The 26,628-nt window shown below is 42.9% G+C and overlaps 1 pseudogene; it reads left to right on the top strand.

Annotated features, from left to right (window-relative positions):
• Positions 1-3,737: 3,737 nt before the first annotated feature.
• LOC110540733 (ATP synthase subunit ATP5MPL, mitochondrial-like) lies at positions 3,738-19,298 on the top strand (annotated as a pseudogene).
• Positions 19,299-26,628: the final 7,330 nt, after the last annotated feature.

The raw sequence follows: 26,628 nt of genomic DNA, 5'->3' as shown, positions 1-26,628 counted from the left end.
CGATTTTGTGATAAAGCTTTTTCACAGTTGATGGCTTCTGGTGGGGGTAGGATGGAACATGACTACATGACTCAGTTTTCTTTAAGGGGCTGGCCATTGGAAGTTTGACCATGCTCCAATGAGCATACGGGCAACACAAATTGGACTTGATGGGGTTGTTTGGTTTTGTTGGGTTTATTTTGGGGGGGGGTAGGGAGTAGACCTGGGAGGAATGGGAAGCAAGTATGATTGGAGTGCATTGTATGAAATTCCCAAATAATTAATAAAAGTACTATGGTGAGGGGAGAGGAGAGAAAGTCAATAACAAATGGGAAAAGGAAAAAGGCACGAAAAATAGCTTCTTGGTTAGGGACAAGGATGGGCCTTCATGTCAGTCCACTTCCGGATCTCAGTGCTTGAAGAGACTTTAAACTCTTGTTGAACATGGTTCACTAATTTGCACGGATTCGCCAGTCCTCTCTGAAGCCAGCAGAGGGGTCGTGACTCTTCGCAACCACTGTGACCTTGGTGCAGCTCAGCAGATTTGCTCCAGTGCCAGGTCAGCAGCCACGGTGCCCGGTGCTCCCTGCCTCGCTACAAATGTCTGGCGGGCTACAACCAGGGCCTGAGCAAGTCCTTTCCCCAGGGGAAGGTGAGGGAGAACACTTCTCAGGATGAATGGCTGTGCGTGGAAACAGGGGCGGAGTGAACAAAAGAGAAGTCTATAAAAATAAGCAGAGTGAGGCAGCGCTTGGAGGTGGCTGTTTCTTACCTCTTCTCTTACATGAAAAACAAGCTAAGTCCTGTTGCCTCCCGAGTAGCTGCTGACGGGTGCTAATTTCGCTCTGTGTGTCAGCTTTAGCTGCTGCTGAAACAGAACATCTGACCTAAACGACTTAAGCGTGGGAAGGATTTATTTCCTAGGTTTCAGTCCATTAAGACAGTGGTGCAAAGCAGGGCCGGGATGCTGCCATCATATAGAAGAAAGAAAAGAAGAGCAGGGAAGGACCCTGGACAAGATACCACAGCAATGACCAACTTCCTCTAGGAAGTCTCTGCCTTCCCATGTTTACAAAACCTCCCAAAATTGTGCCACTACTAGGCAACCAGATTTTCAAAGCAGGAGCTATTCAAAGGAGGCATTTCAAATACAAACCACAGAAATTGCATTTTGCACCTTAAAAAGCATCAAAGATCTTCAATTTAGTAGTATTTTTTTTAAGCCACCAGTCCTGACATCAGTATTTACTTAAGGTTTTGTTTTGTTGTTTTCTGGTATGATCTTGAGATTCCCTACCTCAGTCCTTCCATAGAACTAGAAACTTGTGCCCATAATTAGCAATGACTCCCTGAAGACCCCAATCATGGCCAGTTGTGAGACAGAAGCAAGGACAGGCAGGGCTGTGCTAGCTCAACAAGTCACACACACACACACACACACACACCATTAGGCACTGCAGAATATCTGCCTCACAGAGGCCAGCCTGACTTGACCATGTCATGTCACAGTGGCAGACCACAGTCCACAGATGTGTGGTGTGAGTCCTCTTTAGTCGCAGCAAAAGCAAAAATCAAGACATTAAGACACTTAGTGTACACATTTAAGACAAGACACGATTTGCATGGAGGTTCTCTAACTCTCACTCTCACATAATTTCTCCGTTCTTCCAACCCCATCCTCTCGTTAATTCATGCATGGCATAAAAACTAAGTCTTAATTCTTATCCTAAAACTATGTCATCTAAATCAGCTACTGCTTATGGGCTTTTGAGATTCACTAAGAAGCCAAAGCCAAGGGCAGTGAGGGTCCATGTCTGGACATGCTCCTTAGACTCTTGCTTTTCTCTCCCTTTGCCTTCTTCATCGGCCCCTTCCCCCAAGAGCTAAAACGTACTATTAATTATAATAATATATTCATGATATTAAATTAACACTGAATATTAAGTTACTATTAGTAATTAACACATATTAACCAAATTGCAGTGGGCATCTGAGCCGGATTTCTGTCTAAAGGGACATATGACCCTGTGGTAGGAGTCCCTCTTGAGTCACTGGTATCAGAAACTTCCCTGGGACACTGGCACTGTCTGGGAGACATGTAGTGTTGTTGAACTTTGAAAGGCTGATGAATTGTGTCCTACAGACCAAGGAGGTGCTAACATTCCCACAAAACATTAATGGCTCCCCACAGCAAAGAATTATCCAGCCTGAAGTATCAGCAGGGCTCATCAAAACATTCAATAGCTCTCTGTAACCAAGAGCCATTAGAGGAAGGAATCACTTATATTTTACCTTTCTGGTAGAATAATGCTGGGTCCAAGCCATGTTTTATAGAGTTTCCTGAACAATGTGATGGACTGTGAGGACTGTTCCAGAAGGCAGGAGGGAGCTGGTCTCCAACCAGGCCCCAGGCAGCCGCTGAAGCCCAGGAGCCTGAGTGAGTGAGCCTGCAGACTGCTGGGTGCACACACAGTTCCTGTGTCTCCTAGTGATGAGGCTGGTAGGACCACAATAGAAGGTGCAGGGATCAACACTCTGAGCAGAGCCCAGGGGTCCTGGGCTGCTGGGAAACTGGTGAGCTGCTCTTTCCCACAGCTGCACTCTGCTCTCAGTAAGACTGTGGTAACTCTAGCCAGTTACTGCCTTGATAGACAGATGGGCCTCTTCTTGGCAATCTATCATTCTCTTTTCCTGCAAAAGAAAATCACTCTTTACTCTTTCTTCCTGGGGTCATTTGAGTCCACAAATGCTTCCTGAACATGGACAAGTTGGTGTGCTGGCTATGCTAGGGGATACAGATAAATCCATCATGAGTTCTGGGTGTTGAATTCAGCAGGAAAAAAAAAGTAAAGATCTACTGGCACAAAGAATTATGACAGTGTCTAAAATGGGGCCACAAGCCCAAGAGTGACAATAATGTGGAAGAGAGATACACTCTAAGGATTTTAATTTAACCAGGCCCTTGAGGGAGTACCATCTGAGTTGGAGGGATGCTGCTGGATGCCCCCATAATCCATTGCTTCCTGGGCCAGCACAGGAAGCATCATATACCTGCTATCATGATGCACATGACATTTTAAAACTTAGTATATGCGTGCATTCATATGTGAGGGTAGGCACACATGTCAGGATACACGTGTGGAGATCAGAGGCCAACCTCAATATAAGCCCTCCCCTTCCACCTTTCACCTTTCACCTTACTTGAGGCAGTCTCCTGTTTCCTGCTGTATATGTCAGGACAGCTGTCCCACAATGCAGGGATTCCATTTCTGCTTCACCTCCCACCATGTAAGCACTGAGATTCCAGGTGTGTGTTCCCCTGCCTGGTTTTGTGTGAGTTCTGAGGATTTAAACTCAGTTCCTCATGCTCGCACAGCATATGCATTTACCCATGGAGATATCTCCACATCCATCATCTTCTCATCTTTTAAAGTAAATTTCAGGCACAGGCCAAAATTGTTCATGGTGCATAAACAGACAGCTCAGTGAGCTATCACAGATTGAAGACAGGCTAATAAATGGAGCATCTCTTTCTCTCATCACCCCTCCAGGCACACTGAACATCACCACACTAGTCTTTCCTGAGGTAAAACAGAATTGTGCAGTTTTCCCAACTGGTATCTTACTTCTTTTGCCCAAAATTATCTTTGTGAGTATCATTTTTTTTTCTACACAGCTGTAGTTACTTCATTTTCCATGGCTGTATAGAATTCCATTCCATCATTCCTAGTCCAGGGCCCCATCCCTGGAGCCCCTCCATGGCCATCTGGGGAAGACAGGTGAGACTTCTATGTGCCAGTCCCCTGTTTGGACCAGGCCACTGGGCAAACACAGCAGCCGTGCTGTGCCCTGCTCTGTGTACCCTCTAGCTACTGGACCTCACCTCTACCTGCATTTCTGGGAGCCAGGGACCACCAGGTGAGACCCTGCAAACCACATTTCCCAGCTTTTCCTGTCCTCCCAGAAAACCTAGCAGCTGAGAAACAGCCCCATCCTCTCTGCACTCCACTTGGGTCCAATGCCCTACCCCTGGAGGTCTTCAGCTGCCACCTGGGGAAAACAGAGGCCTGTGGACACCAGGGACCAACTAGCTGCAAGGCAAACAAAGCAGAGGTGAGCTACACCTGGCCCTTTGTACCCTCCATCTACTGCTCCTCACACCTGTATTCATTCCTGGAAGCCAGCAGCCACCAGGGACCACCAGCCAATACTAGAGACAACCAGATGGCTAAAGGCCAGTGCAAGAAAACAAATAACAAGAACTTGGGCAATATGTCAACACAGAAGCCAAGTATCATTCTACAGCAAGCCCAGAATATTTCAACACATCTGAGGAACAAGAGAGCAACCTTAAAAATCCAGTTTCATGAAGTTGATAGAGAGAGGCCTTTAAAAAAGAAATTAATAAATCCCTTAAAGAAACACAGGAAAACACAAACAGATGAAGGAAATAAATAAAACTGTCCAAGACCTGAAAATGGAAATAGAAGCAACAAAAAAAGTCTGGTAAAATTCTGTCAATAAAGAAAGCACAATCAGACCAATTTCCTTTATGAACATTGATGCAAAAATACTCAATAAAATACTTGAAAACCGAATCCAGGAACATATCAAAAATATCATCCACCATGATCAAGTAGGCTTCACCCCAGAGATGCAGGGATGGTTAAACATATGAAAATCCATCAATGTAATTCACCATATAAACAAACTGAAAGATAAAAATCAAGTTATCATCTCCTTAGATGCTTTTTCAAGCTTTTGACAAAATCCAACACCTTTTCATGTTTAAAGTTTTGGAGAGGTCATGGATACAAGGCACATACCTAAACATGTAAAGGCAATATACAGCAAGTCAATAGCCAACATCAAGTTAAACGGAGAGAAACTTAAAGCAATTCTACTGAAATCAGGGACAAGGCAAGGCTGCCCACTCTCTCTGTATCTCTTCAACATAGTGATTGAAGTCCTAGCTAGAGCAGTGAGACAACTAAACAAGATCAAGTGGATATAAATTGGAAAGGAAGAAGTCAAAATATTGCTTTTCACAGATGACATGTGACCCTCAAAATTTTACCAGGGAATTCCTACAGTTGATAAGCATCTTCAGCAAAGTGACTGGATACAAAATTAACTTTAAAAAAAATCAGTAGCCCTCCTGTAGACAAGTGATAAATGGGCTGAGAAGAAATTAGGGAAACAGCACCCTTCACAATAGCCATGAATAATATAAAGTATCTTGTTGTAACTCTAACCAAGCAAGTGAAAGACCTGTATGAAAAGAACTTCAACTCTCTGAAGAAAGAAATTGAAGAAGATATCAGAAAATGGAAAATCTCCTATGTTCATGGATTGGTAGGATTAACATAGTAAAAATGGTCATCTTACCAAAAGCAATCTACAGATTCAATGCAATTCCCATCTAAATATCAACACAACTCTTTACAGACCTTGAAAGAACAATTCTCAGCTTCATATGGAAAAACACAAAACCCAGAATAGCTAAAACAAACCTGTACAATAAAAGAACTTTTGGAGTTCTGATTTCAAGCTCTACTACAGAGCAACCATAACAAAAACTGCATGTTACTAGCATAGAAACAGACTGGTGGATCAATGGAATAGAGTTGAAGACCCAGAAATAAATCTATGGACACTTGATTTTTGACAAAGAAGCTAAAACCATAAAATGGAAAAATGATAGCATCTTCAACAAATGGTGCTAGTATAATTGGATGTGTACCTATAGAAAAGTTCAAATAGATCCATATTTATCATACTGCACAAAACTCAAGTCCAAGTGGATCAAGGACCTTAACTTAAAACCAGTGATACTAAATCTATTAGAAGAAAAAGTAGGGAAGAGCGTTGAACTCATTAGCACAGGAGACAACTTCCTGGACAGAACACCGATAGCTCAGGTTCTAAAATCAACAATTAATAAATGGAACCTCTTAAAACTGAAAGTCTTCTATGAGGCAAAGGACACTGTCAACAGAACAAAATGGCAGTTTATGGATTGAGAAAAGATCTTCACCAACCCTATATCTGACAAAGGGCTAATATCCAAAATATATAAAGAATTCAAGAAATCAAACACCAACAAACCAAAATAATCCAATTTAAAAATGGAGTAGAATTAAACAGAGAATTCTCAACAGAGGAATCTCATATGACTGAGAAGCACTTAAAGAAATGCAAATCAAATTTACTCTGAGATTCCATCTTACACCTGTCATAAGGATTAAGATCAAAATCTCAAGTAACAATACATGCTGTCAAGGATGTGAAGAAAGGGGAACACTCCTCCATTGCTGGTGGGAGTGCAAACTTGTACAACCACAGTAGAAATCACTCTGGTGCTTTCTCAGAAAATTGGGAATAACTCTACCTCAAGACCCAGCTACAGCACTTGGGCATATACTCAAGATGCTCCACCATACAACAAGGACATTTGCTCAACTATGTTCATAACAGCTTTATTTGTAATAGCCATAAAATGGAAACAACCCAGGTGCCCCTCGACTGAAGAATGAATAATGAAACTGTGGTACATTTACACAATGAAATAATACTCAGCTATTAAAAACAAGAACATCAAAAAAATTGCAGGCAAATAGATGAAACTAGAAAAGATCATCCTGAGTGAGGTAACCCAGACCCAGAAAGACATACATGGTATGTACTCACTTATAAGTAAATATTAGCCAACTAGTAGAGGATAGTCATACTATAATTCACAGACCCAAAGAAGCTAAGTAATAGGGAGGGCCCAAAGGAAGATGCATGAATCTCACTGAGAAGGGGAAATAGAATAGACAAAGGAAGTGCGCTAAGAGAGGGTACAGGATAGGAGAGGGAGTGCTGAAGGAAATGAAGATGGGGATCTAATGTGGGGAGGGAGCATCTTTGAGACAAGATAGAGACCTACATCAGGGTGGGCTTCTGGGAGAATATGGGGGTGGCTCTAGCAGAGATCCCTACTAGCAGACGACACGGGGACTGAAGAGGCCACCCTCTAACCAGACAAGACTCCTAGTAGAAGGATGAGAACACCAACCCACCCACAAAAACTTTGACCCAAAATCTACCCTGCCTAGAAGATTTGCATGGATAAAGATACAGCAGAGATTGAGGAAATGTCCAACCAATGCCTGGCCACACCATAGGAGAGAGCCAAGCCGTAATACTCTGCTATGCTTGTAGACAGTAGCCTAGCATAGTTGTTCTTAGAGAGGCTCTACCCAGCATCAGTTTGAAACAGATGCTTAGACTCACAACCAAACACTGGGCAGAGTGCAGGGAGCCTTGTGGAAGAATGGGAGGAAAGATAGAAAGACCCAGAGGGAACAGGATTTCCACAAGATGACCAACAGACCTGGGCCCAGCAGGACTTGAGGAGACTGAAACACCAACCAAGGACCAGTATGGACTGGACCTAGGCCCTCTACACATACTTACACAATGGACAGTTTGATCTTCATGAGGGTTCCCTAGTAAAAGGAGCAGGGCCTGTCTCTGAAAAGGACTCTCTTGCATGCGTTTTGATCACTTGCCCCTGGCAGGGGTCTGCTTGCCAGGCCACTGTGGTGGAGGATGCGCTCAGTCCTGATAAAACTTGATATGGTGGGATGGGTAAGTGGGGGGTGAGGGGAAGGGGAGATACGGAGAAGAGGGAAGGCAGATGGGAAAGAAGGAAGATAGGAGGGAGGGGCTACAATTGGCATGTAAGGTGAATAATTATTTAAAAAATATATAAACCAGCTACTGTTACTAAAAAAAAAAAGAATTCTATTCTACAAATATACCAGTTTATTTATACTTATAATCATGTAATATTATACACATGTAATGCATCTTACATGAATAAAAGAAATGTATATAGTGTATGCTTACACCATAATATGTAAGCATATACTATTTTGTTTATAATATGTGGGTAGTCTCAAGTTTTGGGCAACTGCAAATGCCTTGCTGTATTTCTGTAGGGACTTTTGCTAAGCATGACTGCTTTTCTCTACTAGTATTTGACTTAGGATTAAATTTCTAAATAAGTCCAATCCTACAAAGCATTTGAAGACTTAATGCATAAGAATCTTTTCGTATATCCTTAGCAGGCAATGACTCATTTTCCCCAAGGTGGTGACTGAGAGATGGGTGATGTCCTGGCTAGTTTATTGTCAGCTTGACACACGTTAGGGCTTTCTGAAAAAGAGGGAACCACAGCTGAGAAAATGCCTTCACGAGACCGGCATTTAGGCAAGCTTTTCGTGCATTTTCTTAATTAGTGTTAGAGGTGGGAGTTTCCAGCCTGTATGGGCAGTGCCACTCCTGAGCCAGTGATCCTCGGTTGTATAAGAAAGCAGGCTGAGCAAGAAATGGAGAACAATGCGATGAGCAGCAATCTTCCGTGGCCTCTGCCTCAGTTCCCCTTTCAGGTTCCTGTTATGACTTCAGTCAGTGACGGAGTGTAACCTGACATTTTGTAAGCTGAAATAAACCCTTTCCTCCCCAAGTTGCTTCTGGGTCATATTTCTCACAGCAATAGAAACCTGAGACAGGAGAGATATTCCCAAACTAAGTAATAATGGAACAGCGCCCTTGGGTGAGTGACGTTGGCATAATATGACACACGGGTTTACAAGTTGGTGATATAGATAGCCAGAGAAGACATCTTCTCAGAATCACCGCATACAGCTCCTGGAGATACAGATGTGAATCCAAACAGCAAGGACTCCGTGTTCCAATCTCCATTTCCGTCTGAGCCACCGACCACAGGCAAACTCAGCCTGTGTGCTCTGGCAAGATTTTCTCAGTTAATTCAGGTTCATGCCTGATTTATTAGGATTTTGTCAAATTGCTAATACCATTATTCTGCCCCCATCCATTTTATCAACAGCAGTTTAAACTCGGCCATCTTGAATCACTCACAAACAGTCCCAGAGGTTTATTTGGTCTTATATTTCTTAACACAATTTATAGCATCCAAATATTGAGTTAGATTTTGGGCTGACATTCATCAAGACTACTGGAATATGCCCTTGGCTTTTTCTCTCACCGTCCCTGTCATCTGTCTTGGCAGAAGTGCTTCTGCCTCTTTGCCTCTTTTCCATATAATCTGAAAAAAAAAGAAGAAGAAAGAAAGAAAGAAAAGAAAAGGCTTTTCCAGGCTTCTACTCCAGCAGTGTGTACAGGCTCAACTCCATGACCTATTTAAGCCTCCCTTCTATGCGTATAGCAGAATGCCAACAGGAATCATTTTATTGCTACATTCTTTAGTAGAGCAGTAGAATGTGGCTCTACCCTAGGTCCCTTGGCTTTCTAGTTGCAGGTTCTTGGTCACCTAAGCAGTGTCATGTCTGGGTTTCAGGTCATGGAGTAGGCCTTAAGTCCGATCAGCTGTGGGTTGGTCACACCCACAAACTTTGTGCCACCATTACATTAGCATAGCTTGCAGGCAAGACACCATTGTAGATCAAAGAGTTTGTAGCTGGGTTGGTGTTGATGTTTCTCCTTTGCTAGTGAGCAGAGTACCTTCTGGTATCATGAACGCTAGCTGGTAAGGGTAAAGGGTAAAGGTTCTATGTAGGCACCATGCGGAATTTCCATGTTCAATGAGTTGTGTAGGGTTGGCTTAGGCAACAGAGCATTGCTGCAAGTTTGTGGAGGGCAATCAAGAGCCTTAGAAATAACCTGGAGGAATAAAAATAAAAATAAAAAAGATTGGTTTATAAAAAAAAAGAAAGAAAAAATAATCCGATTACTTAGGGGTTTCTATGGGGCCCCTTTGGCCACCAACTGATGTAATCCATTCCAGTTAGTCTTCATTTGATGATGAGAAATGTTCAGTTGGGGCTCTGTGTTCCCTGTTATTGGCAATTTCACTTAGATCAGCTTCATATACGAATATTTTTAGAAAGCTTCTACTATATTAGGTTTCCACACTTTTCCACAAATGGCCCTTAATTGTAGCTGTCTCTCTAATTCCCTCCTTTATTTGTCTCTCCCTTCCCCTCTCTGCTTCAGTCCCCCTCACCCCACTCCATCCATCTATAGCTATGTCATTTCTCTTTTCCTAGGGAGATCTGTTTCCCCCTAATCCCTTACTCTATACCTAACCTCTGTGGTTCTATGGATCGTAGCTTGCTTATCATTGACTTGACAGCTAATATCCACTTGGGAATACATATCATTTTTGTCTTTCTGGGTTGGGATTACCTCACTCTGGATGATTTTTTTTTCTAGTTCCATCCATTTACCTGAAGATTTCATATTTTTAACAGCAAAATAAAATTCTATTGTGTGAATATAGACATTATGATATTCATAGATCAGTGACTTGCTTAGCCATCATCCCAGAAGCTTCCTCCTGCAGCAGATGGGAACAAATGAAGACACTCATAGCCAGACAATATGCAAAGAGTGAGAGACATTGGAGCCCTAAACAAGATGTCTCCATCAGAACTTAGGGAACCCTATAGAAGAGGAGACAGAAAGAACATAGAGCCAGAGTGGATGGAAAACACCAAAGAAACAAGGCCTCCTAAATGCAACAGAATCAATGTACATATGAACTCACTGAAACTGAGGTAGCATGTACAGGGCCTGCAGGGGTCTATGCTAATGGGGTCTTAGAGCTGAAAGAAGTAGACACGTGGTTCCAATCACGAACCCACAAGCTACCTCCAAACGATAACCTCTTGCAAATGAAAATTTAGTTTTCTCCTGGGGAGTCTCACTGGGAAAACAAACTGCTCTTACGGCTAGGCTGCATGTCCAGTAATAGACGGCCAACATAAAACAAACTTAATGGCATTTTTGGAGGTTCCTTGTTTAATAATGTCATGTTAGGACTTTTCCTTTTCTATTCTGTTTTTAAATTTTATTCTCTCTCTCTCTCTCTCTCTCTCTCTTTTTCCCCTACCGGTCCTTTATGTATATATTATGGCTTTGTGTTTTGTGTTTCTATGGGATTCCCAAGTATGAGAACAATTGGGTCTCTTTCTCTTCATCTGTTTCTTGTGCCCTTTCTTGGGCTGTTTTCCTTCTGTTTATTTGCTTTGGCCTATTCCAATGTGTATTTTGTTTGCTTGTTTTTTATTATTCTGTATTTTATCATCATAGCTTAGAATAGACTCCTGTATATTTTCTAAAGAGAGGCTGTAAAGGGGGTAGATCCAGATGGGATATGGAATGAGAGGTGGGAAAGAACTAGAAGGAGTAGGCGGTGTAATCAGGATATATTGCATGAAAAATCTATTTTCAATAGAAGAAAAATTAAAACCTCCATTCTATAAAACTTTGTCATACGCGTTCATTCAAGGATGTACCCCAAATTTGACATCGTCAACCTTTCCAAAATGCATGGATGGCTCACAGGAAAGAATGTTATCTTCCTGGAGCCAGAGCCAAGACCCAATCTCTTGGACCTCCAAGCATGCATGCTTTGTGGGACAAATTGTTAAAATACTGTGATCTGGCCAGAAAATAAAATAAAATAAAGTAAAAAGCAGCTCATGTGTGGGCTTCAGCCTCAGAGGCACAGATTCCTGGGATAAGAAACAACCACCCCATCCCAAGTCCTTGGGGACACTGAGAGGCTGGAGCAGAATCTGTTCCATGGCAAGGACATCTGAGATGTATAGAAACGCCAACAAAGGAAGACTGCCATCCAAATAAGCATTGAGCAAAGTCCCAGATGTGCCCTCTGGGTATTTTGGCATGAGTCACTTTCCTTGTCACAAACCTCCAAATTGTGCAATACTCCAAGACAGGGTGAGCCCAAGCTCTGAAAACAAACCTGAGTTTACACAAGACTCTGCCACCTACAGGTATTCATACAGGGTGCTTTCTTTCCCTTCCCATCTTTGCTTGCCTGGAAAACCAGAGTAGCCATATTGTAGAGGCCTCTGCATGGCTCAGGAAGTGGTGGCTGAACAGTAGTTAGGGAGAACCAGAAAACAGCATGGAGCTGAGCACTTAGCATAAGGGGCTGGAAATTGAGAGCTACGCTGAGGGTGAGACATGGAGAAGGCAGTAGAAAGCCACAGCATCATCTAGTGGAGCCTACCAATGCCTGGATGAAGATTGCAGCACCTGTTTCAAAGACTGGCTCTTTCAGCCACTCAAGCCATGTGGCTCTCACTATTCAATTTCTTGAAATCCTTTATGTTCCCTGCCCGGTGTCACCCTTCTAAATTCTGCTTCTCCTCCCAGAGAGTAAGAACAGAGAAAAGAAAGTGAAAAAATAAAAGAAGAAAAGTGAGCCACACCTGTCACCATGAGAAAGTGAGGTCATACTTGGGAGTTTCCCGTCCCTCCCTCTTCTTCTACTATGCCATATGTGCATGCGTATGTCATTGTATGGGTATCTCAAGAACAGAAGTCCTGTTGCACTGTGGATCACTGAACCTCATCTGGCACATTGCTGGACAAAAAGACAAATATCCAATAAATCAAATCAAGGTTAAGAGGTTGGAAGGTGGTTGAGAGACAAATGTCTAGCAAGCAGGGCATGGTAGCACACACTTTTAATCCTAGTACTTGGGAGACAGAGGCAGGCAGACTGCTGTGAATTCCAGGGCAGCCTGATCTACATACTGAGTTTCAGGACAGACAGGACTACAGAGAAAAAAACTTGTCTCAAAAATAAATGGATAGATAGATAGATAGATAGATAGATAGATAGATAGATAGCTCTTATGCGTTTTTCCATGGGAAAGATAAAGCAAAGAGAAACAGAATAATCAGTCTTCTTTGTACTTGGGACTATAAGTGAGTATCATAATGTCTCAACTCAGTCTACCTTCTTTCCTCTTAATCCAGCTTTGTGTATCAGCGTGATAAATAACCAGAAGAACAACCCAATGCGTCTCTTTGCACCCAGGCTCCTTGCTGAACCACAAGCCCTACCAGGGCCGATGGCCCCTGGAGAGGACTCTCTTCTTAGAAACTTCTGTGTGGCCTTTGTTCTCCTGCTAGGCCAGTTTCCAACTAAAGTTGAATTTCCAGTTTGGAGGTGAACGGCATGGCCATGTGATCCAATACATTCCTGCTCACAGAACTGAATACATCGGCCTTCAGAAGTGCATAGCTGCCACTGAGGTCCTTAAACACAGCTTAGCAGTAGAGACAAAAGGCCAAATCTATATACTAAGGCACTGTGGTCCCAAACCCAGATGACTGTCACCAGAGCCAGGCAGGTTAATGTCACTGTCTGCAACAGCTGGGATTCTACAAATGCCACCAAGCCTCTAACTCACTCACCAGGGGCACTGTGTCTCCAAAGCCATGTTAGTTTTGCAAGACTGCCTGCAACTTGGCACCATTTCAGCGTGTGACTATTTCCATTCAAGAGTTCCTCGTCTGGCTGTTGCCCAGGCAGTCATGCCCTGGAGTGCTGGTGCTATTCCTACATGCAGATCAGGCCACTGAGAACCTGACACCTGCCTGCGGGCTCCATGGGGGAATAGCCAAGCACAGAAAAGGACGCAAGGCCTGGCTGTAGAGAAATGAACTAAAAATGTGGCACACTGTTGGTAAAGGCAGCGACAGACCCCATCTGGATATAATGCACTCCTCGGGGGCTGAGTATGAGACCCAAACAGCAGCAAAGGCACAGATGTAGTCATTTCCATCCCAGGACAGTGAATTTGCAGCTCGAATTCTCCAGCATACTCCACACTTGGGTCGTTCATCCCATGAATGATAACATCTTTTCCGGGACAACACAAACTTCCCCAGACTCGAAAGATCCAATCAATCTAATCACTTGCTTGTGCCAAGGGGACGGATAATGAGAAAAGTCAGGGAGATGCTGTCCTTATCCTGTCTTCCAGTGTGGAGTTTAATTAAAATGTTTTGGAGAAAGGAGAAGAGTATATGGTAGTAGCTTTTAATTTTCTTCCTTGAATAAAAATGATCTATTATTCTACCCCAACACAAACAGAATACTGATTTAGGGCTGACATTTTTCATAGGCGATTTCATGTACTTTTGACAGTTCCAATATATACTGAGCAGCTATTCTCCTCTCACTGGGAAGTAGAAGGGAGGGGGTGCCTTCCCATGCCCTTGGGAAGCCTAGCAGATGGTGCCTCAGAAGATGCTTTGCCTGTTGAAAATGCTCCACAAGCATTTACTACTACATTGAAGTAAAAGGAAAGAATGAATACATCCTGGAGGAAAGAAGACAGACGGCAGGTGGAATCCAGCTCAGGTGTTCCCATGATCCTCAAGGATATTCCAGGCCCACAAAAGGTCAGCTGACCTTGACCACTCAGTGCAGTGGGCAGTCATCCTTCCTCACCCACCTCTGCTGGTTTCATAAGGAGACAAGGAGGTGACGAGTTCAGCCTATTAGCTGCTTAGTCCCAAGTAAATGATGTCAGCTCCCTAAACCTCAGTTACCTCCCATGTGGTATGGCAGTAACAATTGGGTCTCTCTCTCCGTCTTTCTCTCTTTCTCTCTCTCCCTCTCTCCCTCCCTCTCTCTCGTGATGTAACTCCAGCTTTGAACATTTCACCTTCATTCTTGCCTCCAGTAGTGTCCGGGCCACCTTCCATTGGCTTGCAATGGTTGCTTTTCTGCTTTTCTTTCCTACTCTAAGTTCAGTGGCTTCATGCTGGGAGGTCAAAAATGGCCATCTGGGTGTATTTGCACCATAGAAATTGGTGAATGCTACAAATCAGAGCATTGTGTTTCTTTTGTTTTTTGTTTTAATATTAATTTTTTATATTAATTACAGATTATTCCATTCATATCCCAGCTGTGGCCCCCTCCTTCATTCCCTCCCAGTCCTACTCACCCTCCTTCATCTCCTCCCATGCCATTCTCCAAGTCCACTGATAGGGGACATCCTCCTCCCTTTCCATCTGACCCTAGCCTATCAGGTCTCTTCAGGCCTGGCTGCATTGTCTTCCTCTGTGGCCTGGTAAGGCTGTTCCCCTCTCAGGGGAAGGTGATCAAAGAGCCAGCCACTGAGTTCACAGAAACAGTCCCTGTTCCCTTTACTAGGGTATCCACTTGGACTCTGAGCTGCCATAGGCTACATCTGGGCAGGGGTTCTAGGTTTTCTCCCTGAATGGTCCTTGGTTGGAGTATCAGTCTCGAAAAGACCCATGGGCCCAGATTTCTTGGTTTTATTGTTCTCCTTGTGGAACTTCTGTCCATTCCAGTTCTTTCTATCTCTCCCTTCTTTCATAAGATTCCCTGTACTCTGCCCAAAGTTTGGCTATGAGCCTCAGCATCTGCTTTGATACACTGCTGGGTAGTCTTTCAGAGGCCCTCTGTGGTAGGCTCTTGTCCTGTTTCCTGTTTTATCCCTCTTCTGATATCCGTCCTGTTTTCCTTTCTGAGTGAGGATTGATCATCTTACCCTGTGTCCTCTTCTTGCTTAGATTATTTAAGTGTACAGATTTTAGTATGTTTATCCTATATTATATGTCTAATAGCTACTTATAAGTGAGTATATACGATGTGTGTCTTTCTGCTTCTGGGATACCTCACTCAGGATGATCTTTTCTAGATCCCACCATTTGCCTGCATATTTCATGATTTCCTTGTTTTTAATTGTTGATTAGTAAATGTACCACAATTTCTGTATCCATGCCTCAGTTGAGGGACATATGGGTTGTTTCTAGGTTCTGGCTATTATGAAAAAAGCTGCTATGAATATGGTTGAGCAAATGCCCTTGTTGTGTACTTGAGCATATTTGAGTTTGTTTTGTTTTATTAGTTGTATTTGTTTATTTATTTTGGTGAATGAGTTATCAAGCTTTAATAAAAATTCTAAGACAAAATTAAAAAAAGATAATGTTGAGGGTTTTGGAGTACTGTGCATACAGTAAGTATTTGTGCATTGTGAATTATTGCCATAAATTAAATCATTAATTGTCCATTCAATTACTCTTAACATATGAGGAACACACTGAAGTCCCTGAGCCTGTAGTATTGCTCAACTGATGCTGGGGATACTCTGAAGTGGGTAAAATGTCCCTGTCTTTACCCTTGTCTGCAGCTGGCCATTCTCCACACCTCCCAAGTCCTCCAGCTATGCCCTTTATGGAATGATCCAGAATCTCTCCTATAATTATGAGCCACACCCTCCCCCAGCAGTTCTTCAGTCAGCCTGATGCCTCTCTAGGAACAGGAGTAGAAATCTCCTTGTAAGGGGCATCTGCAGCAGGCAGAGGGTCTTTCCTGGCAATGCTTGCAAAGCTGCTATCTTTTTGCTTTGTATTTTGTTTAGAGTCAGAGTTTTTCAGTGTTGCCATGGCTGTCCTGGAACTTGCTCTGCATAGCAAGCTGACCTCAAACTGAAAGATCTGCCTGCCTCTCTGCCCCTTGAGTGCTAGGTTTAAAGGCATGTACCACCACCACTGAGCCCAAAGCAGCTATCTTTACAAGACCTCCTTCCCTGAGAATCCCCTTGTCTATGGATGAAATGGGGTGGGGGTGAGGGGAATTAAAACATGTTTCTTGAATAAGACAGTGAGTGACTAAATAAACACTAACAGTAAATATACAGTAAATATGAAAAGTTTAATGTAAGAAATGACAAAGTATTATCCAGGAAGTAATAAACGGCACTCATTTATCTGGCTGGTCGAATCAGAAATTGTTTTAAGGGCTCTTCTAAAGGGTGATCTGCCAGTGTGCACTAAAGTTCAGTATCTGCCTGCTATAAAGTCTAATGCTTCAGAGAAATCTTCTCACTCAGTCACAAACTAGCTAGCACAAGGATCTCTGTGGCTCTGTCGTCTCTAGTGGCAAAGCACTGTAAGCAGCCTGAATTTCAACAAATGAGGCAGATGTTAAACACGCCACTACCCACAGCCATTCTGCATGCAGCAGCGAGGCAAGATGAAGCCAGTCTGTACAAACAGACAAAAAAAAAAAAAAAGAAATATCACTTCAAGCAAAAACCAATGTACTGAACTCACCACATTATAAGATATTTACATTCTTAAAATAGAACCTGGATCTTCATACAGGTGCTAAATGCATAAGAAAAATAAAACTAGTGACTGTTGTGGGTGGGGGGAGAAAACACAGAGGCAGGACAGACTTTGGGTTTATTTTGATTTTAAGATTTATAATAAAAAAAGATCTGTGTAGTAATCATGGGATTAGATTTTTCAGAGAATTAAATGGAAAGCTCAGCTAGTGGATGCCGAGGCTGAAGAATGAACGCCTGTGGCATCTCTCTGAAAGCATTCCCTCTGCCAGAGAGAGGGACAGGATGTTGCTGGAGATGGCTGCTCCATGCTCACTGTTTCAGGAACTTCTGAGCCAAGAAAAGAAAGGCAGGAGTCTCAAGCTGCTATTCTGCTAGCACTCACTTCCAGGGCTAATATGCAGAAATGAAGGACTGGCTGAATACCAATATACCAATGGGTATCTCCTCCTCCTCCTCCTTTTTTTTTTTTTTTTTTTTTTTTTTTTTTTTTTTTTTTTTTTTTTTTTACACTCAGTGAGGCAGAGGCAAAAGAATAAGGAACTAAGAAAGCTGGAAGAGATGAGATCAGGGTCATATGTGACAGACAACCTACCTGGATATTGTACTGTGCTATAGCTGTGAGTCCGGAGGACTTGACGGTTTCTTCCCTCCTTTTTCATCCCTTTCCTCTGAATTGTGCCATCCCTGTGGGCTGGCACCAAATGCCAACAGAGTATAGAATCAGATGGCACCTTATATCATTCTCTTGGTCACCCTTTACTAGGAACTGTGGGATAAAATGGCCCTGAAAAAATTCACAATACGGAGAAAGGGGAACCCTCCTCCATTGCTGGTGGGAATGTAAACTGGTACAACCACTTTGGAAGTCAATCTGGCGCTTTCTCAGACAATTAGGAATAGCGCTTCCTCAAGACCCAGCTATACCACTGCTAGGCATATACCCAAAATTTGCTCAAGTACACAATAAGGACATTTGCTCAGCCATGTTTGTAGCAGCTTTATTTGTAATAGCCAGAACCTGGAAACAACCCAGATGTCCATCAATGGAGGAATGGATACAGAAATTGTGGTATTTTTACACAATGGAATACTACTCAGCAATCAAAAAGGAGGAAATCATGAAATTTGCAGGCAAATGGTGGGATCTAAAAAAAGATCATTCTGAGTGAAGTATTCCAGAAGGAGAAAGACAAACATGGAATATACTTGCTTATATAGACCTAAAAGATAGGATAAACATAATGAAATCTATATACCTAAAGAAGATAATCAAGAAAGCAGACACGGGGTATGATGATCTATCCTCATTTAGAAAGACAAATGCGATATGCATTGAATATATGACAGGAGTCTACCGCAGAAAGCATCTGAAAGACTCTACCTAGCAGTGCTCCAAAATAGATACTAAGACTCACAACCAAACCTTCGGCAGAGTGCAGGGAATCATATGAAAGAAGGGGAGTTTGATGTGGAAAAGATAGGAGCTCCACAAGGACCAAATGTATCTGGGCACAGGGTCTTTTCTGAGATGGACACTCAACCAAAGTCCATGAGAGGATAAAACCTAGAACCTCTGCTCGGATGTGACCCGTGATAGCTCAGTAATCAATTGGTTTCCCATAGTAAGGGGAACAAGGACTATTTCTAACAGGAGCTCAATGACTGGCTCTTTGACCTCCCCACCTCCCAAGGGAGGAGCAGTACTGTTAGGCCACAGAGGAGGACTTTGCAGCCAGTCTTGAAAATACCTGACAAAAGGGAGTCATGAAAGGGGAGGAGGTCCTCCCCTATTAGTGGACTTGGAAAGGGTCAGAGAGGAGATGAGGGAGGGAGGGTGGGATTGGGGAGGGAATGAGGGATACAGCTGGGATACAGAATTAACAAAATGTAACTAATGAGAAAAATAAAATTATGAAAAAAAAATTCACAATACATACTGAATATTTTTCCTTCTCTAAAAAAAATCAAATACTTGTTCTATCCCCTTGAGGCTTCCAAGTCTCATTAATGTGCCAAAATTTTCATAGAATGATCTGAGCATATTTCCTGCCTGTAATCCTCACACCCTGAAATCCAAGGCAGGACCATAATGAAAATGTCTGTTTAAAAACCCAGTTATAAGTGACCATTCTCTGTTGTGGAATCTGGTCTGGTCTGTGGCCTTGGTCCTACTGAGAGGCTCCAAAGCTTTATTAAGAATGTCTGGGTCCCCTGAAATCCTACTATACCCAGGTTTACCAGGAAATTTGGGTAGGAATGGGGTTAATGATGTTCATCTTTTATAAAATCAGGAGCGCTGATAAAAGAAATAAAGCTTTGAAAGGCTCCAGTCCTGCACCTGTCCATGGCCATCATTAACTGCTCCCTGAGTCGCCTCAAGATGAATCATGTCGGCGAAGCTTAAGCAAGCCGTGTTACATGGAAACACAGAACATCGCTATACACTTGTCTAAGTACCATTTACAATGTAACATTAATATATGTTTGTGAAAAGCAAAAAAAAAAAAAAGTTAGAGTATGTGAATATGTTTTTGCTTTAAACCCAGGTGTGGGATAAGAGGCTTCTTATCCCAAGTGATTGTGGTTTGTCTCATGCACTAGCAGGGGCATGATCTTTTCCAGCTGCAGGTAGTTTATGTTTGGAGTTCTGGGGACTTTTGAGACCAGAGTCTAAAGAGGGATAGGGAGGGTGGGGGATGACAACCCTCCAAAGACGAAAGCTGCTGCTCCTCCTGCTCCTGGTTGCTGTTGTCGCGGTTTATCAAGTGGTCGTGAGCAAAAAGATGAAGCAGAAGAAATTGGCTATCCTGTGAGTAAAGATCAATCCTGCCCCAGGAGCTCGGTGTCCCTAATCAGCAGGAAGTAGTTTAAAGAGGTCTACATTCCCTTTCCTCTCGAACCTTCTTTCTTTTCTACCTAGTGTTGAGGGGTTGAAAGAAATAAGGGTTGGAATGGAGGTAGAGGCATAAGAACCCAAATAAAATAGATTTTAAAGAATTTATGGCAAATCTGGGCTATCTACTGAGACTTTGTCTCAAAAGACTCACTCTGTCTTGCTTGATCTCATCTGTCTGCCCATCCTTCTGTCCATCCATTTATTTGCATGAATGACAATTACTTATCTACTACAGATCACCTGGTAGAGAGTTTCAAATAAGGCTTTGCAGAAATAATACAAAGAATGAGTCAGGACTGTTAGGAAATATGCGAAATGTGAGGGTTACACGCGGGTCCACAAATCACACCACGAGATCGGTTCCACGTGGGAGGTTTATTGGGGAAGGGGGTTACAGAGAGAGAGACTGAGAGAGAGAGACAGAGAGAGAGAGAGACAGAGAGAGGGACAGAGCCAGAGAGAGGAAGAGGAAGAAAAGAGAGAGAGAAAGAGGAGGGCCCCAGTTCTCTTATAGGGTGACCCAGGGACATGCGCAGGTAGCTTTAGGTGTCTTCACAACTGCCTGATAACTGGTCTATCAGGTCCCTTGAAGCTGGCCATAGAAGTGCCTGCTTACTGATCCCAACAAGGACTGGACTGGCAGATGTTTGGGATATGAATGAGGAGGGGTGTCGTGGGAATTAGGGGCAAACAAATTATCTCTGGGGGTAAAAGAAAAACACCAAAAATGAGTTGAGACAAAGTTTACCAACTCAACTGACAGTTGGAAAAACGAAGAGTGGGAAGAAATTCTAAATTTAGAGAGTAAGAGTGTGCTGGGATCCCACAGGATGGGTTTCTACAGAGTGCGGGAGCATCATTCAGAAGGACTGTTAGTCTTCTTAATGAAATATCAATAAAGGCTACGGCAGCCAGAACATTGTCCTTAATGATTCAGAGCTGAAAATGAGTTTCTGGCACAGGGAAGCCTGATGAAGAGGGAGCCAGTGCTTTGAACTAACCAAGCACAGGCAGCTAAACAGTCTGATCTACTCAGGAGGGACCCCATCAAGCCGGAAGCCAGGAACCAAGTTCCCTAAACTAGCCCGTTTGAAGCTTCTGCATCCTTGGTCAGCCTGTGCTGTTTTAATTAAAAACTCAGTTCCAATGGCTCTCTCTGGCTCAATAAAGTGCAATTGCAGGCTCTAACTTGCTTTCAAACGCCATGCCACCGTCACCTCAGACAGGACCAACATGAAAGCTCTAAGATCAATCACAGCGCCTGTCATATATCAGTGAGCCTGGGACTTCCAGGGAAAGGAACCTGCTGTGGACTTCAAGTGCTCTAACATTGGCAAAAATGCATGAAATAACTGACAGCAGACCAGGTGTACACTCTGCAGGTAGCCAGGCAGGTGCTCCATACTGCTAGAGGATCTGAGCCAGTCCTCATTCATCAGTGTTACTGCAAACAGTGTGCTCTGAAGTCATTTGATGTTGCTCACAGAAGAAGAACTCATTTTACCAACTATCACCTGGCCACACAATAAAAGCTCACTGAGCAATGACTGGTAGGGTTAGGCCCAAGGATGGCATGAACAAGGCCACAGCTATGGAAAGAGCAGAAGGAAGGGCATAAAGTGATCAGAAGAAAAACTTGGGTTTCTACTCTGTGGCTCTTTAGCCATCTCTTTAGCCTCTCTCCCTCAATTTCCCCTTCTGTGATAATGAGGCACATTTTATATTCCACTTCATTGAGTAGTTAATATTAAAGGAAAGTGGATTAAAAGAAATAAACATGAAGGTTTTATTAAAACCCAAAGGAATAGGCATTATGACAAGATGAGAACAACAACAACAAAATAGATGTCAGCCATTGCTTTTTAAGTGAGAGCTAGGGAAACAAGAGGAGCCCAGACGGTCCAAACATTGGTGGAAATAAGAGCCGAGTGAACTAGCTTTATACACTTTCCAAGGCAATGCAAATGCATTCTGCTTCCTTTAATTGTACATTGGTTCAAGTCTGCAGGACTAGAACTTTTATTTTTAAGTATGGAGGTATAGTAATCACATTTTGCAGGAAAGTAAGAAAAAGTGAATCTGAACACAAATGTGCTCTATTTGGAATGGAAATTAAGCCTTTCAAGATGCAGTTTCCAGGATAATTGCATTGCAAGGAGTCCGGGTCAATCACCTCTTAACCCAAAAGTTGCCTGGCTTTGGATGCAAGCAGGGTCACCTCTAAACTGAGGGAAAAAAATCACAGTGACTCTTGATCTCATAGATACTCAAGCTAATTAGTATGTTCCTTGCCCTAGCTCTTGCTGGAAGGATCTGAGGGATGTCTCAGTGTGCCCATGTCGATGGGAACTATGGTTGCCCCACCCCATCCCTGATTCTCCTTCCATCCTGCTTCTGCTACTCATCTATGATATATGGAGTCTCCCTTGAAGCTTAAGCTCATTGGGGATGAGGTAAAACACAACTGTAGGTACTCTGCAGCTAACTGAGCCCCCAACTCTGGGGGCCAAGCTGTGTAACCTTGGCCCAGCTGCTACCCTGTGAGTGGTCATGATTCCCACAGAGTCTCCATGAGATCAGTTCTGTCACCTCTGACCTTAGCCAGCAACACCACAGTAGCAATTTAGCTGCCTTGACCGGAAACTGAGACCAGACATCCCCTCCATGGTCTATATTCTCACACCTAGGGCATCACCAAACAGGTAGAGGGAGGCTGCCTCCTTAGCGGGGATTGACTAGAGCCCCATCAACCAAGAAGACCACTGTACCGAGGCTACTGAAGTCCTTCGCCCACTTTGGTGATCTAGAATCCTAGAAAAGCTATTTGGTAACATCCAAAGAAAGATGAATTATGGGTGGGTTGGTGTTCCCCTCCCTCTGCTAGGAGACTAGTCTAGTTAGAGGGTGTCCTCTTCAGTCTCTATGGCCTTTGCTACTAGGAATCTCTCTTGACTCCTCCTCATATCCTCCCAGAAGCCTACCCTGACTTAGGTCTCCAGCTTGTCAGAGATACCCCCACCCTCGGCTTTTCTTTTCTCTGCAGGCCTTCTGTCCTCTCACCCTTGCTCTCCCCAGTTCTGATCTCCGTCCTTTTAACTCTCTGTGTCCCTTTTCCTACCTTGTTCCCTCTCTTTAGCCATTACTGCTCTCTAGTCTATCTCCTCTTCTGCGTGAGATTTATGCATCCTCTTTCGGATCCTCTATGTTACTTGTCTTCTTTGGGTCTGTGCCTCATAGTATGCTTACCTATTATATTACACGTGTACTACATGGCTAAAATCCACTTATAAGTGGGCACATACCATGTGTGTCTTCCTGAGTCTGGGTTACCTCACTCAGGATGATCTTTTCTAGTTCCATCTATTTGCCTGCAAATTTTGTGATGTCTTTGTTGTTGTTGTTGTTGTTTTTAACTTTATTTTTATGTTTATGAGTGTTCTATCTGCATGTACACCTGCACACCAGAAGAGGGCATCAGAACACATGATAGATGGTTGTGAGCCATCAGGTGGGTGCTGGGAATTAAACTCTGGAAGAACAGACAGTGCTCTTAACCATTGAGCCATCCCTACAGCCCTGATGTCTTTGTCTTTAATAGCTGAGTAGTACTCCACTGTGTAAATGTGCCACCATACCTTTATCCATTCTTCGGTTGAGGGACATCGAAGTTGGCTATAGTGAATAAAGCTGCTATGAACATAGTTGAGCAAGTGTCCTTGTTGTATGGTGGAGCATCTTTTAGGTATATACCTAGGAGAGATACAGCCGGGTCTTAAGGTAAAGCTATTCCCAATTTTCTGAGAAAGTGCCATATTGATTTCCAAAGTGCTTGTACAAGTTTACACTCACACCATTCTGAGTGGTGTGAGATGAAATCACACATTTCAATCAGATGAAATCTGAGATTTCATTGATTTGCATATCTCTGATGATTAGGAAGTTGATCATTTCTTTAAGTGCTTTTTGGCCATTTGAGATTCCTCTGTTGAAAATTCTCTGTTTAGTTCTGTGCCCCACTTTTTAATTGGTTATTTTGTTTATTGGTGTTTGATTTTTTTTTTTTTTTTAGTTCATTATATATTTTGGATATTAGCCCATTTGTCAGATGTAGGATTGGTAAAGATCTTTTCCTAATCTGTAGACTGTCATTTCACTCTATTGACAGTGTCTTTTGCCTTACAGAAGCTTTTCAGTTTCAAGAGGTCCCATTTATTAATTGTTGATCTTAGAGCCTGAGCTGTTCGTGTTCTGTTCAGAAAGTTGTCTCTTGTACCAGTGAGTTCGAGGCTCTTTCCCACTTTCTCTTCTAATAGATTTAGTGTATCTTGTGTAATATTGAAGTCTTTGATTCACTTGGATTTGAGTTTTGTGCAGAGAGATAAATATGGGCCTATTTATGGGCCTATTTCCATTTTTCTACAGGTAGACATCCAGTTAGACCAGCAACATTTGTTGAAGATGCTGTCTTTTTTCCACTGTACAATTTTGCCTTCTTTGTCAAAAAAAATTGACCATAGATGTGTGGGTTTATTTCTGGGTCTTTGACTCAATTTGATTGATCAACCTATTTCTATTGCAGAGATAAAGATAGAGCAGAGATTGAGGGAATGCCCAACCAATGCCTGGCCAAACCAAAGATCCACTCTATCAGACAGTGTCAACCCCTGACACTATGAATGATATTCTGCTAAGTTGTGAACAGAAGCCTGACAGAGTTGTCCTCTGAGAAGATCTACCCAGCAGTGCCTCAAAACAGATGCTAAGAATCACAGCCAAACATTGGGCAATGCAAAGGGAATCATGTGGAAAAGTGGAAGAAAAGAGAAAAGGACCTGGAGGCAACAGGAGCTCCATAAGACCAGCAGAGTCAACTAACCAGGGCCCAGAGGCACTTGCTGAGACTGAAGCATCAATCAAGGACCATGCATGAACTGGACCCCAGGCCCCCTACAAAGATGTAGCATATGGGCAGCTTAGGCTTCATGTGGGTCCTCTAGTAAGGGAAGTGGGGATTGCATAGGACACAGACTCACTTGCCAGCTTTTTGATCACTTCCACCTGGCAGCACTGCCTTGCCAAGAGGATGGGCCCAGTCCTGATGCAACTTGATGAGCTGGAGTGGATGGGAAAGGGAGCTCCTCTTTTCACCAAAAAGGGGAGGGGAAAGCGGAGGGAGGAAGGTTTGGAGGGGAGGAGGGATGGAGCTACAACAAGAATGTAAAGTGAATAAAATATATATAATAATAATAATAGAATAACTGAAAAACCCACCCTGATTTCATTCCAGGTATTGATGAAAGAGAATGGTCAGCTCTGACCTATACCCCATACTGTTCCTGCTATAATCCCTCTCCACAGGACCTAGTTAAAGTGACAAATTCCCCTCAAAAAATGACCAAAGAGAAGGCTTACAAAATTGGACAGGCAGAAAACAGTTTGCTACATGTACATTAAATTTGTGGCTATTGATTCCAAGCTGATATAAAATGGTAAGTATCACTGATTAGTCCTTCAGAGCAAGAGTTAAAACATGATGGTTCTGTTTCTGCCTTTCCAAAGACCATTATTAATCTTCTTCATCTCTGCTTAAAAGAAACCTTTTCCACTTCAGGAAATTCATCACAGGGAGTTTACTTTAATTTATTGGTTCACTATACATTACTGATTTTCTACCCTGTACCAGGCATTACTCTAGAAGTCTTATGTGTAATTGAGTCAACAAACTAGGTCCTGACTTCATAGATTTTTCTTTTATGATTGGAAGATAGAAAAAAAAAATCAAAGGCCTATAGTAAAATGTCAGGTGGTAAGATGTGTTATGAAGCTGAACAAAGAAATGGACAATAAGATAATGAAGACACTTTAGATATGCTAAGATAATCTTATCAGAGTTGATATCTGAGGAGACCTGTGATTGCTGGGGTACGCAATCCAGGAGAGGCAACAGCAGTGCACTGATCCTGAGGTACTCAGAAAACTCTAGGACAGTGGTCCTCAACCTTCCTAATGCTATGGCTCTTTAATACAGCTCCTCATGTTGTGGTGACCCCCCAACCAAAATTATTGCATTGCTTCTTCATAATGTAATCTTGCTACAGTTATGACTCATAATATAACTACTTGATATGCAGGATATCTGATATCTGACTCCCTAAAAGGCTGCCACCCACAGGCTGACAACTGCTGCTGTAAGAGCAGGGTGAGGGTTAGGGAAGGTGACTGAGAAAATGGGAGGCAATACACAGAAGGGGTCAGGAGCCAGATCATGTGGGGGGTCTGTATGCCATGGTAAGGACATAGATTCTACCAGAGTACCTTTCATGACTATAGATATTTTTCACACTAAAACTCAATGATAGTCTGGCATTTCTCTGTTGTATGTTATTCTGAACAACTCAGACTTTAAGATTTAACTAGTTTAGGACTTAAGGACTCCTTCACCCCTCTTCTTCCCGGAAGAAAGCTAAGAATCAGAGCTCCACGTAGGATGATGTTGAAGCCCACAGGGCCCTCATATTCCACGTGCCTCATGCCACACAGGTGTTGATCTTATAGGCACCATAACTCCAAGGAACCCTGTCTCTGCCTCCTGTGGAGGACTCAACGGAAGATAGTTTTGAACAAAGACTCACACCACACAGCCACACAGCTGTAGATGAAGAGGGAAAGGTGATACCAAAGCCATTGTGAGCAGCTGACTTAAGGTGATTTCATTGTCTCTGGTAGAATCCCAAAAAGAAACCCTTAAAAGCTGCTGCCAGCAGAAGCGCCCATTTTTCCTACTTTTAAAAA

The sequence above is a fragment of the Meriones unguiculatus genome, chromosome 1, assembly GCF_030254825.1.
Source record: "Meriones unguiculatus strain TT.TT164.6M chromosome 1, Bangor_MerUng_6.1, whole genome shotgun sequence".
Taxonomy (NCBI): domain Eukaryota; kingdom Metazoa; phylum Chordata; class Mammalia; order Rodentia; family Muridae; genus Meriones; species Meriones unguiculatus.
Note: the sequence above shows the minus strand (reverse complement) of the source record. Positions and strands in the feature narration are given on the sequence as shown.